A 16,127-nucleotide genomic window follows, 5' to 3' on the forward strand; every position below is an offset into this window, starting at 1 on the left:
ACGTTCTCTCGGGTTCGGACCACCGAAGGAGTCAGAAGTAGGCCACCCCCGCTCTGTCAACCAGGGTCCTTTTGTTCGAGCGTCCCCAGCCCAGGTAAGCCTGACTGACCTTTCTATTCTGATGTAACCAGAATCAGAGTTAGCCAGTGTGTTTTGTATGTTTTAGTTATTTAATAAATGTGTTTGTGAGAGTCAGGATCTCCGTTTTCGCCCGAACCCGCCATGGCCGTGGGTTCGGATCGCAGTCTTTTTCGCGCGGGAGCCAGTAGATGAAGCCCGCTTGCCGGCTAAGTTAGCAAGGCGGCCCCATAAGGAATACACAGAGTTTCAGTTTTTTGAGCCGGTTCAGCAGAGAACAAGCCTCAAAATTAAAAAAACATTTTCTCTGTCAATGCTGGACACCAAGCAACGGGCGTTCCATGAACAGAAAGTGTGCCTAAGTCTCGCACGGGCAGAGCAAATCTGTTTAGACCCAACAAACGAAGACATTATTTTTACCATAGGTAAAATAACGTCTTGGTTGGTTTGTTTGTTGTTTATCGGTAAAATAATGCCATAGAGTGAGAGAAAGAAAAATAACTGGGAGTATTTGCAGAGAGCTGGACACCTTCTAAGAGAAAAACGCGTGGGCTTTGTGAACGCGTGAACTTTGCACGTGGGCTGCAAAGCTCGATCGTCTGTATTGCCACACCCTTTGTAGGGAACGATGCAACCACTTATGGATCAAATAATGAACCTGTTGCACTGGAAGAATATGAAACGACACACACCAGGCAAAGGTCAGCAGACTAGGGCTGGTAGCTGTGCCACAAGTTCCCTGGCTTGGCTACAGTCCAGATGGAGTGAGCAGCCAGAAGGCAACAAGCGCACTCTAATCGAAGTGAAGTGCCCCATGCTTGGGGTAAGGAGAGCAGCATAGTGAACTGCGTGCCCAAAAGAAAAGAGCAATTTCTCCACGCTGCGGGTGAAAACACTGTTCTCAAAAAGAAGCACAAGTACTACTCCCATGAGCAGCTGGACATGCTCCTTCTCGCTACAGAAGTGTGCCACTTTGTCGTGTACTCGCCTGTGGAAAGCCCTGCAGTTAAACGGCACGAGATGGACACCACACGTGGGATCTTTTGGGCAGGCTGCAATACGGGCACTCCAAGAAAGTTCTTCCTAAACCGGCAGAAATTAGCAGTCGCTAGCACTGTGTCATCGACCCGTAGATAATGATACGTTCACTTAACTGCCTTCCAGCATTCTTTTTCTTCTTGCAGTAACCAGCAGTTTGTCCCTCAGTTACTATGATCCCTTGCCAATAAGTGCAGCACAAAGGCTCAAGATAGCAGCAGTGGTGTTTTATTAGCATGCATGCTCCCACTGCACATTCTGATGAAACGTATACTTCAAAATGAAAGGTTAGTGATGGATATTATCACTCTTTTCCTCAAGCGCACTGCCATTGGTCGTTTTTCCCCATAGGTATATATACCTTTGTATGTGTGTATGTATGTATGTATTTATGTATGTACCTTTGTATTCATTTTGTTTCATATGAGCTTTTCTACATGAATTCGTGTATATAGTTTTCTATTGTGCCACATCATAATCAATTGTATCTAGAAGTGTGACTTCATTTATATGCATACATTGGTGTTGTTAGTTTCTGTTCCTACTTGTCGTACAGGGCCACTGTCGCGAGTTCCAGGGGTGGCGAGGCTTGTCAAGTGGTCTTTAGGACTGCTTTTTTTTCTTGCCGCCCTCAGTTTTTTGTAACCCTGTAGCAGAAAACTGGAATAAAGTATGATCGATTGATTGATTGAACTCGGCATACTTCAAATCTTTCCAGTGTCAACATGGATGATACGATGTACTTTTTCATCCGTCCTCTCACCGACCAAGCGCGAGTTCTGCGATTTGGTGGGCCGCAGTCAAGCCTCCATTTTGGAGCACATGAGACAGACCCACAAAAAAGATGTCTGCTTCAACTGTTCCCACTGCGGCCATCTCGACGACCGCATTAGGTGCATGGTCACCCATTATAAAATTAGCGGCTGGGGAGCACAGGCGCCTACACGAGAGGATCCGACAAGGTCAGTGGAGAGGAGTGCAACGATTGAACTGGAGTACCCGCCCGAGGCAAGTGAGAGTCCTGATTGGAGGGATTCGAACTGCTTGCAGCTGTAACGAACCCCCGGGGGTATAAAACCAGCCCAGAAGCAATGCGAGCGCGGCACTTTTCAGAGGCACTGAGCTGAGATGTGGTGTCGCCTTTGTGTGAGCCATGTAACGTTCTTTTTACCCTTGTACATACTGTATATAAATGCTGCTTCAACTCTTCGGCGGCTCGACAACTTTGTCACTCTGCTCTGCGCCGCGTCGATAGCGGACGGAGCAGGGCAACATCGCAACAGTGTTGAATGAGCTCGGATGGCCAGGCACAACAGTGGTGGCAGCGGTGGGATCGACCAGCGACAGCTACTACCTAGTATGTAAGTGCTCAATATTCACCTTCAAATCACCAGACTTCTTTAGCAGAAGTTACCGTAGTTTAGAGAAGGGCTGTGTGAAGCACTGTGGAAAGTTTTGATTGTTTCTATAAAGAAAGTGTGTTGAAACCAAAGCTAGTGCCAAGGGTGTAAACAAAGCAGCATAGGGAATTACTTGCGCGTACTCTGCTAGTAGCTTGACAGCATACGATCGGCAAGGGAATTTTCTAACATGGGCAAGCAGCAAGAGGCTAGTGTAATGATGGAGGACCTTATTACTCCTTCAGGACCGCGCCCATAGGCCGCCGATCACATATGATCGATGGTTTCGCGCGTCTCCCGAATACCTATTTTCGCTCAATGGAACACCTGCCGCCATCTAGGAGATAATTTCAGAACGGCAATTTTTTATTTTGGGAAGTTTGCTTTCCTATCCCCAGGCGCCGACGCGTCAAATAATTTTTTTGAAAGCGCAGTGGCGTCAAAAGTAAACAAACAGGGCGTCATGCTCACATGCGAGCGCGATAAGAAAAACACATCCATCTCGCATATCTTCGATTTCCACTGTAGATTTTGTCAATGAGAGCGGCAGTGAAGAGTCGGAATGTGACTTTACGAGCTCAGATTTCGGCTCGAGTGTACGATCAGCCCGGAACTTCAAGCGGAGCTAGAAAGTGAGTGTTGGTTTCGGTTTCAATTGACTCTCGAGCATGTATGTGCATTCGATATATGTTCTCGCTGGTTTATATCTGTTCGCTAGGGTATCAACCACCTATGGTGGTCATCTCCTGCCACCAGCGCAGAAGCAGATCGACTTTCCGCCAAGAAGAGAGCCCGGTGTGTACCTGGGCGACGACGTCACCATGGCCTTGAGAAGTGGGACAAAGAAGTTTTTGACCGCCCTGGGCTTCTTTCTTCTGTTTTTTTTCTACAGAAGTTGTTGCAACGATTTGCGAAAACTCAAACAAGTACGCGTGGACACGCAATATGGAAAAACCGACGCACAGTCGGTCAGACTTTTTACTTTGATGGCAAACAAGCTCGCTCTTCTCCACCAACCACTGGAGAACATGCGGACCACGAACCACAAAAAGTCCAAAAACGTAAGAACTGCAAGCTGTGCTACGAACGTACCAAAGTCGAGCTCAAAACAAACGTCTTTTGCGACACTTGCAAAGTTCGCCTTTGTTTCACCTCAGTCCGGAACTGCTTCGGCGAGTGGCACACGCGTCATGCACCGCCAACCTAGGCACATGTGCCAGTGCTGGTCCCTAGTGCCAAAGAGCTCACACACAAAAAAAAAAAAACAGTTACGCCTAGCCACACCAAACTTTTACGATCAAGAAACAAAGCATTTTGTCACATTTTGTATATCCTCAAATAAACTTTTTTGTTTTTTTTTCCAAAGTTCTTACTTTCAGATTTTTTCATGGTGTTACAGTCGATCCCGGATATAACGAACCCGGATATATCGAATTATTGTATATATCGAACAGTCTAAACATCCCCTTGGAAATCCCATGCAAAAGTATAGCGCTGTTGTACGCGTGTATCGAACTCCCGGTCACCGCCACATGCGTATTTCGAACACTCCCGCGCGTCAAGCGCCCCTGCAAGTGCGCTTCGCCGCTCCTCCTGGGAAGGTTCCGGCGACGAGTTCTCAAGCGCGCTCCCGCGCTCGGTGAGAGAGAGGCTCCGTCGCGTCGCTAGAGTGACCTTGGACGCCTCAGCCGCGTGGTAAAGAACGCGGGCGAGAGATTGCGGGCGAGAGACAGTTGAGGAGGAAGGAAAATCCAGTTTCTGCGCGCTTGAGCCTGTTTGCTTGAGCGGCGGAGTGGTCCGCTCTCGCCGCTTGGCCAGTGGCAGTAGTTGCTCCGTCGGGAAACTCGTGAAGTGTGGTGCGTGTTTGTTTTGTTTTTGCGGCGCCGGGTCACGCGTTTCGGAGGCATGGACGCAAAAAAACGTAAGAAGTTGGATTTCTCAACGAAGGCAGATATCATTCGACGGGTGGAGGCCGGCGAAAAGAAGTCGTCGGTTGCCAAGGAATTCGGAATTCCTCGGAGCACCTTAAGCACAATACTGCGCCACAAAGCTGATGTGAAGGCGAAGGAAGCGCAGTGCGGCCGTTCTGGAGCGTGTCGCGTGCGTGCACCGGAATACGATAAGGTTGAGAAAGCCCTGTACGCCTGGTTCTTGGAGACTCGGGCAAAAAACATTCCTGTTGACGGCCCAATGCTCATGGAAAAGGCAAAGTGGTTTGCAACCGCGCTAGGTGAAGACAACTTCACTGGTGGCACAGGATGGCAGCAACGCTTTAAAAATCGCTACGACATCGTCGGGAAGACCCTCTCGGGTGAAAGCGGGGCAACCAGCAGCAACAACAGCATTGAGAAGTGGCTGTCCGACGAATGGCCAGACATTTGCAACAGCTTTTCGCCGTCGCAAATATTTAATGCCGACGAAACTGCCCTGTTTTGGCAGATGCTGCCAAGCAAGACGTTGGACTTCAAGGGCAGCAAATGCCATGACGGAAAAATGAGCAAGGTGCGCATCTCCATTTTGCTCGCTGCAAATATGGACGGCTCGTGCAAACTTCAGCCGTTCGTTATCGGCAAGAGCAGATCGCCACGCTGCTTCAAGAACGCAAGAGGTCTCTCGGTGCGCTACGCATCCAACAAAAAAGCGTGGATGACACGCGATCTGTTCACGGAGTGGCTCCGGGCATGGGATACCGAGCTGGAGAAGTCCGGCCGCCAAGTCTGTCTCCTTCTCGACAATTGTTCGGCCCACCACGTCGCCATCCAACTGAAAAACATCACCGTGAAATTTTTGCCGGCCAACACTACGGCGAAGCTGCAGCCTCTCGACCAAGGCATTATCAAAGCCTTCAAGGTTGGGTACAGGCGACGACTGGTGCAGAGGCTCCTGACGAACCTTCGTTTGGGAATCGAACTCAAAGTTGACCTTGTTGGAGCTACACAGATGCTGACAGGCGCTTGGAACGACGTGAAACAAACCACAGTCGTAAACTGCTTCCGCAAAGCGGGCTGTGTGGTGACTCCTGACGAGGCGTGTTCGGACACCGAAGACGACGGCGTTGAGTGCTTCGACTGTGAATTTCAGGCGCTGGCGGCATTCCCAGGTGCCATCCAAGATGGCGCAACAGCACGCGATTTTTTAAGTGCTGACGATGACGCGCAGGCTGTGGCGGATCTCACCGATGCGGAGATCGTGGCGGACATCGCAATTGCCGCTGCCGAAGAAGCGGCAACAAGCGACTCCGATGAAGATATCCACCCGCCTACTGCAGCTGAGCTTGCGTCGGCGTCCAGCGTGATTCGCCGCTGTTGCGGCGCAATGGAAGGCGCCGGACTTTCGCATTTGGACAGCGTCAGCAAACTTGAAGACAGTTTAATGAACTTCATGGCGCAAAAGAAGAAGCAGTCCAAGCTCACGGACTTTTTTCATGCCAAATAAATGGCCGTGGTCGTTGCGCTGTGTTTCGTATTTTCCGGGCTTTGGAGAACAAGTCGGTTACAAACCGCTTGTCACGATCTCCGAAAGCTCTCAGTGATGTGCGGAGTATTCAGGTAAGCTTCAGGTAGGCATATTTTACATTTCGAATTATCGATATATCGAACTATTTTACGATCCCCTTGGAGTTCGTTATACCTGGGATCGACTGTATGTGCAATGTTTAGGTACATTGTATTGTATGTTAAAGAACATATAATAACCTGCATTTTGGTATGTGCTAAAGCAGTGTGATACTTTTGTTTCATGTAATAAAAAATTTGTATTCACACCTCTCTTTTTCATCACTTTTTCCGGCAGTACCGAAAGCGTTGAAGTGAAGGAACTCATCGAAATTTGCGGATAGCCGAGCCTTGCCTTAGGCAGTGCGAAACGGAAGCCTGCGATTCTTGAGATCATGCGGAAGGAGAACGTAACAGCTGAGGAAGCCAACGAGGCAAGTATTGAAATCAAAGACTCGAAGGTGAACACTTGAATGCATGAACACAACACTGAAGCTCGAGGAACGCTCTCACCAAGGGATATGCTCGGCTTGTGCGGTCGTGTGTACCGACTGTGGGTTCGAGCGCCCATTTCATACGTCGAGAAAGGTGGGTCCTGCCAATGAGAACAATTTACGTCTGGTTTACGCGATGCGCCAGTTAGGAAGAGGGCACGCTGGTGTGAAAACTTTTTCCGAAGTGATGAACATGCCTGCTCCTCCACGTCACTCCGCCTACGACAAATTGTCATCTCGGCTTTCTGCAGCGGCAGGAGAAGTGGCGTCGAAGTCAATGACTGATGCTGCTGTGGAAGTTCCTCGTGTTGTGGGGAGTGCCAAGTGTGGTGTTTCAGGTGATGGCACGTGGCAGAAGCGTGGCCATTAATCTTTGAACGGTTGTGTGTCTGTGATTTCTGTTGACACGGGAAAGGTTATTGATGTTGAGGCCCTTTCTAGCTCGTGTAAGTCTTGTAAAACCAAAAGCAAGTTGAGGCAAGATAGTGCTTTGTACCAGGAATGGAAGGCAAACCACACTTCCCGTCAAGCCAACCATGAAGGAAGAGCTGGCAGTATGGAGACAGTTGGTCTATACCGAATATTTGAAAGTTCGAAAGCCAAAAGGGATTTGAAGTACCCGCAGTACTACGGCGATGGTGATTCCAAGAGCTATGCCGCTGTGAAAGACATGTATGGAAAGGACAGTGTGCAGAAACTAGAATGCATTGGGCATGTCCAGAAACGTGTTGGCTGCCGCCTCAGAAAACTGAAGAAGACAGTGCGTGGGCTCGGACCGCCTGCAACAGAGCATTGAGCAACAGAGGCGGCTGCAAGAAAAAGTGCATTGGGCATGAGCTATCACTGACGTTTTATGTACATCTCACGACCACAATGCATCAGCCTAGCGCTATCTTTTCTATTTCCTTATCGTGGGTTTTTTATCATGAACGGTGAGGAGACGCGTGACTTTCGGCGCCGCAAGTCCCCAACTTCACGTCCGTACAAGAAAAAGTGCAAGCATCGCAGGATTGCGATGACTACTGCAAACACCAGCAAGATCGGCACTGCGAGGCCTAACAGCGACGCGCCTTCAAGCGTTGCGAGCGCGGCTCAACAAGGCAGGGCTGATTTTATCAGCCATGCTATCGGCTTTGTAAGTGCTTTGGAGAAGAAGCTGACTGCGTTACAAGGCGGGAAGATAGCCTGCAACGGGAGCGGTGCAAGCACAGTTATCTGCGAAGTCGATGCTCTGACTGAACTTGAGTGGCACCGTGCGCGCAACGTGCGGAAAGTGTGAACTTGTTGTAGTTGAGGTCGCGAACAAGTGGAAGGGCCTCGCATCAGTACTGGAACTCAAGTGAAAAAACAGGGGGTGCCCTGCAGCAGTGATTTCTTCTCCTTACTCGATCGCGCTGACGCCATCGGCCAAGAGAGGAGGCCACTCAATGTGAAAGTGCGACTCGCTGCACGCACAGTTGGCATCGGACACGATCAACTGTCCAGGTTTTGTGCAATTCCCGGTCTACCGGAACTGCTGCACCACAAGACATACCACAACATTGCCAAGAAAGTTCGTGCCGAGCCACAAAAGTCATCACCGACAACCTTGCTGAGGCAAGGCAAGTAACTGTGTTGCAGGCTGGTCAGACTGACGTTGGTGTGATGTGTGATAAGACTTGGCAGAAGCGAAGACACAAGAGCCACCATGGTGTTGGCACCGACTATACTCGACACTGTCCTCTCCCTAGATTTTGGGGTGCTGTCAAACTACTGTCAAGGTTGCAGCCGCCACCAAAAGCTTGATGAGCAAGAGGAGGAATTGTGGCAAGCCTTTCATGCCTGTGTGTGAAAAAAATGTCGAGTGCTCATCTTATGCCATGGAGGCGGAAGCAGCACTGTGGACATGGAACAGGACGGTATTGTACAACCTGCAGTTCAAGACATTCCTGAGTGATGCTGACAGCCTGGCATACATGGCAGTGTGCGAAGCAGAAGTTTACAGACCAAAGGCAGTGACAAAGGAGGACTGCACAAACCATGTTGCCAAACGTCTTGGTACCGGGATGAGGAAGCTGATGACTCTACTGCCATGTGGACAGAAGCTGGGCGAAAATGCTATTGAGAAGCTGCAGCAGTACTACCAGGTAGCAATACCTAGCCAGCAACAGGGGTAGAGTACATGGTAAGCACTGCACCATCTGGGCATTGTCTTTCCATTCCTGCTTAAGCAATGAAGCAAATGTGCACAAGCTTTGCCCAACGGCCAAAGTCGGGGTGCAAGCACAAGAGAGAGAGAAACCTTTGGGAGAAACTGGTCCGGACCACACTCCCCCCAAACCAAAGCTCAGGGAAAGGCACCGCTGCCCACCTGCAAGCGCTTGAAGATGCCACCCACTGTTTGCAAGGGAAAACACAGAATGCTGACGAGCCCCTCGAGAGCAAGATTTGGATGCTCTGCACAAAGACCCACTCTGCCTTCGAACTGTAGTGGAGACAGCCACTGCTCTCACAGTGCTGGGGTTCAACAGGGGCCGGTCCACCGTTGAGCAAGTTCTCTAAGAACTGAGAATCTTCCCTTCAGGACAAAATATCATTGCGCGGCTGCATTTACTCAAGCCTTAAAACTCACACTGCCCGCAAGCTCGAAAATAGGCTGCTAAATAGAAAGTCTGTTTCACGTGTGCTCTCTTCTTGGTTGACACTCATGAAAATCATGGTATTAGTCATTCACTTCTCCTATATGTTTAGTTATGTAAGTGCTTTTTCTTCGTTATGCAAGTGCTTTAGTGCTCTTATTTTTATTTTTATGTACACAGTTCATGTACAGTTTTGTTATTCAATTGCACTGTCATTTGCTTTCTGTCTATTGTTATAAGACGATTGGGTGATTGATGTTTGTGTGACCACTGGGCTGCCCCGCCCGCATACAAGCTCCTTCGAGTGCTTCTGCGGGAAGGCAAGAAAAAATATTGTATAATTATTGAAATAAACTCAACTTCAACTTCAACTTCAACTTCAACTGCTAAACTCCATGTTTCTCAGAGGGGAAACTGCACTTAGGACAGACTGTCCTATCGTCACGCGAGGCTCAAGATGTGCTTGATAGGATGCATTTGCTTGCAATGTGTGCAGGTTGTGGTGTTTCAGAGAGCGGACCTTGCATTTAATAAAAATACTTGCGCAAGCTCGTCTAAAATCAGCTTTCACGAAGGAGAAAGAGAGGTGTGTTAGTGAAAAAGTATGCGAAAGTATGTTGCCATCTGCGGATTCCTCAGAAGAAATTGCACAACGTTGAGAGGGAACTGCAAGCAATGAGATCAGCCAATCAACAAATTGGAGATGAAGTTCTTGATAACCGCATTAAAGGGCTGCCCTCGAAAAAACAGAGGCAGCTGCAAGAAAAAGTACATCTCGCATGAGCTATCGTTTACATTTTATGTACCTCTCACGACCACAATGCATCAGCCTAGCGCTATCTTTTCTATTTCCTTATCCTGGGTTTTTTATCATGAACAGTGAGGAAGTAGCACGCCTTTCATCACTCATCACCGCAAGTCCCGGACTTAAAGCCCATACAACGGAAAACGTAAGCAGCACAGGATTGCAACGCCCACAGCCAACGCTGGCACGACCGGCACAAGGAGGCCTACCAGCGACGCGCCTTCAAGCGTTGCAAGCACGGCTCAACTAGGCAGGGCTCATTTTATCAGCAATGCTATCGGCTTTGTAAGCGCTTCGGAGAAGAAGCTGGCAGCCTTTCAAGGTGAAGAGACCGCCAGCAACAGGAGTGGTGCAGCGCAGTTTTCTGCGGAGTCGACGCTCAGGCTGTTGTGAGCACTGCCGTGTGCACAACGTGTGGGAAACTCAAGTGCAAAACTGCTACTGTAACTCGAGTGCAAGAACGGGGGGTGCCCGGCAGGAGTGATTTCTTCTCTTTAGTCGTCGCATCGTGCTGCCACCATCGGCCACGGAGGGGGCCGTGACCCAGCACTCTGCAGTAGAGGTCCTAGTCATAGTTTCGCTATCAGTGTGAAGGCGCTACTCACTGCAAACACAGTTGGCATCGGACACGATCAGCTGTCCATGTTTTGCGCCATTCTCGGTCTACCCAAATCGGTGCACCACAAGATGTTTCACTACACTGCCAAGAAAGTTCATGTCGCAGCCACAAAAGTAGTCTCTGACAACTCTAACAAGGCATGTAACTGTGTTGCAAGCTGGTCAGACTGACGTTGGTGTGGTGGTTGACAAGACTTGGCAGAAGCGAAGACACAAGAGCGACAATGGGGTTGGCACTGCCATTTTTCTACACTGTCCTCTGCCTAGATTTTGAGGTGCTGTAGAACTACTGTCAAGGTTGCAGACACCACCAAAAGCTTGATGAGCAAGAGGAGGAAGTGTGGCAAGCCTTTCATGCCCGTGTGTGAAAAAAATGTCGAGTGCTCATCTTATGCCATGGAGACGGAAGCAGCACTGCGGATCTGGAACACAACGGTATCATGCAACCTGCTGTTGAAGACATTCCTGAGTGTGGGTGATAGCAAGGCATACATGGTAGTGTACGAAGCAGAAGTTTACGGACCAAAGGCAGTGACAAAGGAGGACTGCAGGAACCATATTGCCAAACGTCTTGGTACCGGGATGAGGAAGCTGATGACTCCACTGCCGTGTGGACAGAAGCTGGGCAAAAAGGCGATTGAGAAGCTGCAGCACTACCGCCAGGTAGCAATACCTAACCAGCAACAGGGGTAGCGTACCTGTTATGTACTGCACGATCTGGGCATCGTCTTTCAATTCCTGCTCAAGCAATGAAGCAAATGTGCACAAGTGTTGGACCAACGGCCAATGTCGTGGTGCAAGCACAAGAGAGCTGAAGCCTTGGGAGAAACAGCTCCCGACCACACTACCCCAAAACCAAAGCTCAGGGAACGGCATTGCTGCCCATCTACAAGCGCTTGCAGATGCCACTTGAAGCAAATATAACGCAGCTCCTCCGGCTATTGAGGGCGGCGGGCGGCCTGCACCAGGACTCACTTCACAAACTCTGCTGCTCCTCGTCGTGCCCTCCCGCCGGGAGACCGAGATCCAGTCATCCATGTCCCTCTAAGTACTCTTGATCTATTGACTGTCTTTCTCGTTTATGTAACAAGTGTATTCGTTCTGATTCTTATGTGCTAAATGTCATCAATGTTACCAGTATATTAAATCAGTTGACTTTAAAACTTCTTCAACGCCTTGACTGCTTCATTCCGATCGGCATGCTACCATAGCAGCAGATACGTGACCAAATTACGCTGTTACAAAAGTGGTGGAACATGCGCGGTAACGAAGACCCCCTCTACCATCATGGGCTCCCCCTATTCATCACTCATCTTCCTGGTTCTCGTCATCAAGATCTCCATCCAGTGCACCAGTCCGGACTCCATCTGCTCCACTTTCAAGAAGTTCGACCAGACACCCGATTCAACAGACTTGATCGTCGACAGCCGTGAGTGCAGAAGGGACTTTTCAAGTGTACATCCATCACCGCACTAACAGCCTGGCGCCAAGCAGGACCCCCATGCTCGGCATCGGCTCCGGCGAAGAGAAACCTCCGGCCCAGGCGTCAACGGAACGTCGCCGCGCCGGCCACTCTCCATCACGGCGGCCAAATGTCGGCGCACGCAGTAAGGTGAGAGATTTTTGCCTCTCGGCACACCACGTGACTGTGGGCCTGTAGGCTTTTCTTCTCCGCGTATCCGGGGCGCCCACTGGTTGTCTTTGGTGTGTTTGCTTTATCAGCACCAGCCTGCTTATTGTAACCAGCCGCTGTTGATGCTGAAGCAACAATTATGAGCGTGCAGCCATGGGGTACATGGGCTCTTCGCGCGGGAGTTGGACGACTTTGTAGTCAGGATCTAAACGGCACAAGCGTTCGGCTCTCTCAGCGAAGGAGCCCTGAAGAAGAGGAAGACCCCCACGCGCCTATGAAAAGGCTGATGAAAAGGCGCTATGAAAAGGCTATGAAAAAAGTTGAGATCCAGTCAGCCATGTCCCGCTAAGTACTCTTGATCTATTAGCTGTCTTTCTCGTTTATGTAACAAGTGTATTCGTTCTGATTCTTATGTGCTAAATGTCATCAATGTTACCAGTAAATTAAATCAGTTAACTTCAAAACTTCTTCAACGCCTTGACTGCTTCACTCCGATCGGCATGCTACCGTAGCGGCAGATATGTGACCAAATTACGCCGTTACAATACGCTGACGCAATAGTTTCAACAGCTGATGAGTTTATTGGTAAGGATTTTGTTTTGAGATCTAAACATAACAACAATATAAACAAAAACAAAAAATCACATTATTTGAGCCAGTGCAATTCACTATTTAGACAAGTGTGACACGGTCAGTTAAATGCATAACTGAAAGAGTGCCTCGAATCTTTTTTTGTGTGAAAGCCTTCTGTTACAACTGTGAATGAATGGAAACAGTGTACTGTGGATATGAATTTTATTGCTGAAGCCTTCTGTTACAACTGTGAATGAATGAAAATTGTGTGCTGCTGATGTGTGCATCACCTCAGCTTGTCTGTAAGAGTTCTCCAGTTCAGCAAGTCGACGGCATACTACAAATAGGCATTGGCTCAGAGCCTTCGCACGGACAGCCGTAGGGTTCTAAGATGTGGCCCTTTGAGCACACATAGCCTAAATAATCTCAAAGTCAGTTAACATTGTAGTGGACGGGCAATTCACGGCTAGCTGAAGGTGCCTTTCTCACGCTTGCTCGGGTGGTTCGCGTTACCTGACCCGCCGAATGTATGACGCGTGACCTATTGTGTTCCACGCCTGCGCCGCACCATCGGGGACGGGGGGGGGGGTTCACCATTTTATTTCACTTAATCAAGGCACTTGAGTTCCAGCAACCGGTCAACCGGTCGGTGTGTACGCTTTTATCGTCGCTCGTCACCCGACGAGACAAACATGCCACAGTTTTCTAGAATCCACAAACCTCTACACCAGCACCGGAAGACAGGGCAGGAGCTCATATGTGGCGTACCACAGCTGTACTACAGGCTTGAACGAGGCGCTCTGTGAGTTTGCAGCTGGGAGCACGTTTAGTGGTGAGGTATGTTCAACTTAACCAGTACGTTTGTGCTCGTGTTTGAATTGCTGAGAGTTCTTCCAGATTCAAATACACATACAAATTTCAAATCGGCAGCGTTTGAATTAACGATATTTGCCTGCACTTCTCAACACCCAACAAACTTTCCCAGTAAGGCCTTCTTAATGTTTAAAGGACATGGCGAACAATACAGTATAAGTACAGCCAACCGTAGCAGCCGTTGTCTTATAGCAAGACCTAAGAGGGGGGGGAAAGGCTGGTCTATAAATGATTGGCATGTAAGCTTGCACTATACTTAGAAAAGGTAAAGATGGGGCCCATTTTCCCTGAATTTTGTGGGCTGCAGTCTGTACTTAGATTTGATGGACTTGTTTTGCTATGAAACGCACCAAAAAAAAAAAAAAAAGACTTCAGACGAGCTTTGCTTTAGTGACCACTCGTTGCGTGAGCTCCAAATGCTTGCAGATTGAGCTTGCTGTTGGGCTTACACTTCAGCGCTTGGTGAGAATGGTCAGAACCACTTTCGGTGTCCGCTTCGGTGGTCGGGTAAGGTGGTGGAGATGAATTTCCTGCGATTTTGAGGAAATTCCACGGAGCCGTAGTGACTTGCTGCCGTCGGTGACGGCCTGTGAGGGGAGGCCTTTTACAGAGGAGCAGACGGCACTGACTTCCATGTCTTCCGCTGCCATGGCTCTTTATCGTGATAACCACGCCGCATCAATATATTAATACGTAAAAAGGACAAGGATAAGTAAAATAACAAAAATGACAGACATTGTTAGGGGCGGGCCCTCTTTCATTTTAGTTCTTTTTTAGTGGTGGCCTACAACAGCCCCTATGACACTGCTGCCACCTACTCAAAAAGGGCACCAAGCCTTGTTCCTGCCGTCTCCCCACTGCCCTTTGAGAAGTGCACTACCTGTGGCAGGAACTGAGCACGCAGCTTTGGAGTGTATCGTCAACTTCCTCCGAAGATGACGAGGCCCCGTGTCGGCTCAGCCAGCTAGCCTTCCCCTGCTTTTTGTTGTGCTCAAAACTGAAGTCCGGGTCGTCATCCGAGCAGTCCGAGTGGCTGTCAAGCATGTCTCATCTGTTCACTTGTCAGCTTCATTGCTGGAAAGAAAAGGAAGGGCGGGGGCAGTGGCAGCGCTGCTTGGCCCCTGGCGGGCGGCTTTTACAGAGGAGCAGACGGCACTAACTTCCGCGTCTTCCGCTGCCATGGCTCTTCACCTGCACCCCAGAAACGACGGGGATGGGTGTGAACGGGGTATTTCACGTGAAGTATCGTGTGGGTTGGGGCACGAAAACAAGCCGCCGTGTTGATTATGGGCCAATGTGATAACCATGCCGCATCAATATATTAACACGTAAAAAGGACAAGGATGAGTAAAAGAATAAAAATGACATTGTTAGGGGCAGGCCCTCGTTCTTTTTAGTTCTTTTTTACCGGTGGCCTATAACACCCCCTATGACACTGCTGCCACCAACTCAAAAAGGGCTTGGTGCGTAAAGAAATTCTTTACGCGATCGGCGCGTAAAGAATTTGACGGACGATGTGGTCATCAAAGACAATTCTTGCACGGCGAAAGCAGTTCCGGATCATGTCGTCACTTTTTCCAGGTTTCCGACGGAGTGACGATGGCCGAGAGCACGTCCATGGCGTACTTTCTTCACGTTGTTTGTTACATAGCCGGAGAATGTTTGCTTGGAAACGGAGAACTTCCTAGTAAACCCGTACTGAGGCCGGTCGCTTTCTACGAGATGAATGAGAGCGGCTTTCATTGCCGTTGCCTGACCAGTGGTCTGACACTTTCGCCGTTGGCCCACCGGCGGAGACTGCGATGCGGAATCAGCGTCACTTCGCACTGGTTGACGATTGTTGGTTGGTTGGCAATGTTCGGCGACGAAGATTTGTCACGGCACTAGAAGCACAGGAAGCATGGCACTAGTCGAAAGTCGTGTGTCTTGCGGGTCTTGCGTAAGCCCATCGGATTAACAAACGAAAGTGGCTTGCTGCCGGATTGACTAGGCTGAATGAGGCCAAGCCGTAGCCAGTGCGTCCTCTGTCGCGTAACAACAGCCGCATCGACATCGGCGTAAAAAAAAAAAGAAAGACAATCTAATCTGATCTCCAATTGTCTCCAACGCACCCGAAACAGTTCCAGAGAATCGTGCGTTGAAGCTCAAAGCTTTAAAGTGTGACTGAAACTGTTCTTTCTAGGAGCTCTGCGTTCGTGCGTATGGCAGACGGGTCATCGACGGCCGGGAACGATGAAAGTGAAGCCAGTGTTCATCGAAATCCGATATGGAACTACTACTTGAAAGTGCCACCCGGAAATGAAGCTCGGTGCCTCAAATGCAAGGCAGTGCTGAAAACTCCAACGGGCACAACCACGACCCTCGCAACACACCCGAAAAGGCACCCCGATTCGTACAAGGCATTCGAAGGTGAGTGTCAAGCACGCGGGAGCCCCGTCAAGCAGAAGAACGGGAGTAAACCGAGTCATCAGCCGTCAGTAGCCGACAGTTTCAAGCCCAAATT

The 16,127-nt window shown here is 49.4% G+C and overlaps 1 protein-coding gene and 1 pseudogene across 2 annotated transcripts in view; one reads left to right on the forward strand and one right to left on the reverse strand.

Moving 5' to 3' along the window:
• The window catches only part of LOC144169154 (rho GTPase-activating protein 5-like), a 64,370-nt gene that overhangs the window by 17,850 nt on the left and 30,393 nt on the right, over nt 1-16,127 (reverse strand). The gene's annotated exons all lie outside the window — the stretch shown is intronic.
• On the forward strand, nt 5,812-7,683 carry LOC144169153 (uncharacterized; annotated as a pseudogene).

Source organism: Haemaphysalis longicornis, unplaced genomic scaffold, assembly GCF_048455015.1.
Source record: "Haemaphysalis longicornis isolate Haplotype H1 unplaced genomic scaffold, Haemaphysalis longicornis Haplotype H1 scaffold_2, whole genome shotgun sequence".
Lineage (NCBI taxonomy): Eukaryota > Metazoa > Arthropoda > Arachnida > Ixodida > Ixodidae > Haemaphysalis > Haemaphysalis longicornis.